Source organism: Elaeis guineensis, chromosome 2 (assembly GCF_000442705.2).
Source record: "Elaeis guineensis isolate ETL-2024a chromosome 2, EG11, whole genome shotgun sequence".
NCBI classification, from domain to species: domain Eukaryota; kingdom Viridiplantae; phylum Streptophyta; class Magnoliopsida; order Arecales; family Arecaceae; genus Elaeis; species Elaeis guineensis.
In genome coordinates, this window is record NC_025994.2 from 124426666 (window position 1) to 124428787 (window position 2122).

At 34.5% G+C, this 2122-nt stretch overlaps 1 long non-coding RNA gene across 1 annotated transcript; it reads right to left on the reverse strand.

The window, feature by feature from the left end:
* Positions 1–657: 657 nt before the first annotated feature.
* LOC140855516 (uncharacterized) lies at positions 658–1591 on the reverse strand. The gene is made up of 3 exons (XR_012138426.1): positions 1269–1591; positions 980–1171; positions 658–895 (listed from the first exon to the last, which is right to left on the reverse strand). It is a non-coding gene; the product is annotated as an uncharacterized lncRNA (long non-coding RNA).
* Positions 1592–2122: the final 531 nt, after the last annotated feature.

Here is a 2122-nt window from a genome sequence, read left to right on the forward strand (position 1 = left end):
ATGCTCATCCACCTACACAAATAATTTCAATTTTAAGCAAACAGTTATAATAATTTAAAAAAATATATGAGTATCATGATACAGACATGGTCCACGATACATAATGATATTAGTTATATAAATATTTTAACATAAAAATTAAAAGTTAATTATGAAAGTTTAAGGAACATACAAACTCCTGTCGGAGTCGTGCACAACTCTTCGACCCCGATGTATGAGGAACAGACTGAGCTGCTCGTGCAGCTCTACCAATAGCAGAATAAGTCTGTAAAATAAAGTAAAGAACTTGTTATATATATAATATATAATAAAAATTAATATTTTTATAAAATATTTAGAAAAAAAAGATAATGAGCAGATAATATACCTGTGCCCTCTCGGAGAACCAATAATGAACCAACTCCATCCACTGATGAGGGGGTACATCAGGAGGATAATTCCTAGCAACCTCCTCCTCTGTCATACCCTGTCTCATATAGTCCTTCTTCAATTGTGCTCTTTATTCTTTCCATTTGCGGTTGAGAGACTTCATTACAAAATCATGAGTGGATGGAGGGAGAACAAACTTGCTCTATAAAAAAAAAATCAAAATGAAATAAATTATATAGGTGATTAACAATTAATATACAGTATGAACATCAATTCATTACCTCTATAACTCGGAGGAGCTCAACTTTGTACGTTGGAAGCATGTCATTCCATTTTGCATAGCCCAACGGACATAGCTGAGGCCTCCGAGCAACAGTCCCCAAAAATGAAGTCAATAAGCAGGCAGCTTTCTTAATTGGCTGACCTAGCTGATTGCACTCCATAATAATTCTCTCGCCCTCACGCATCTGCCACACATCTCGTACTACTGTGGGTCTGCGTCTGGGGCGTACTCTCCCGGATCCGTCTGCAAAAAATACGTACAAGTAACTATATCATAAATATACATAAAATGAAATAAAAATAAAATTACATGAAAGATAATATATACCCTGCACATGTATCTCATCATCTGACTGATGAACAGGAGGATCGTGCTGTGCTGATGATGAAGGACAGGGCTCAGAATGCTGTGCAGCTGAACTAGCCTCAGGCTGCTGTGCTGAAGAAGACGTACCGGCCTCTGTCTGTGAAAACTGAAACTGCACACCAGCATATCGTCCCCTGCGACGCATGATGTCACCTAGCATTTATATAAATAAAAGATAGAATCAGTTAATATATGGAGTAAAATAACACAATAATTAATGCAAAATATATACATCATAAATAATTATTACCAGTAACAATCAAGCAGTAGTGTTTTCTTCAAATTCTGTTCTAACCAACGTCGTCGTAGCATTTAAATCATCAGCTGGCACAAAATTGTAGGGCATACATTGTGTATAAGTGTCATCGTCATCATCCTCCACTTGATTTCCCATATCATATAAGTCTCTAGGTTTTGTTTTGATGACAGTAAACCAATCTTTATCTTTTGCGTCTTGTACATAAAATACTTGTCGAGCTTGAGATGAAAAAATGAATGGGTCATCCTTCAATAACACACCAGTGTGTATCAACCTTGAAAAATTTACAAGTGTAAATCCATTTACATCTTGTTTCAAACCCCTTGATGAGTTTATGTCTATCCAATCACATCTAAACAGTACTACTTTAAGTTTTCTATAATAATCCAACTCATAGATATCTTTAAGTGCACCATAATAGGATTTTCCATCCGCTTCCACCATAACACCGCTATTCTGTGTTTTTCTAAATTTCTCCCGTTCTCTAGTATGAAATTTAAAGCCATTAATTATAAAACCGTTATATTTATTCACAATCTTGTTAGGTCCTCGAGCAAGAGCTATTAGTTCATCTGAATTATTTATCTCCATCATCTTTGATACCTAAAAAAAATGATATGACGAAGTGCTGTTAAGTTATCTGATATTAAATATGTATCAAAAATTAATGTATCCCATAATTAAATGTAAATCACACCTGATTTGAAAGTCACATAGGGAATAACTCGATCAACCATCGCTGTTCAATCCTTGCATTAGGACGAATGTTATGATTGGCTTGTCTCTGATAAATTAAAAATTCACTGCATAAAATATAAATATATCATTTAGAACATTATATCTAA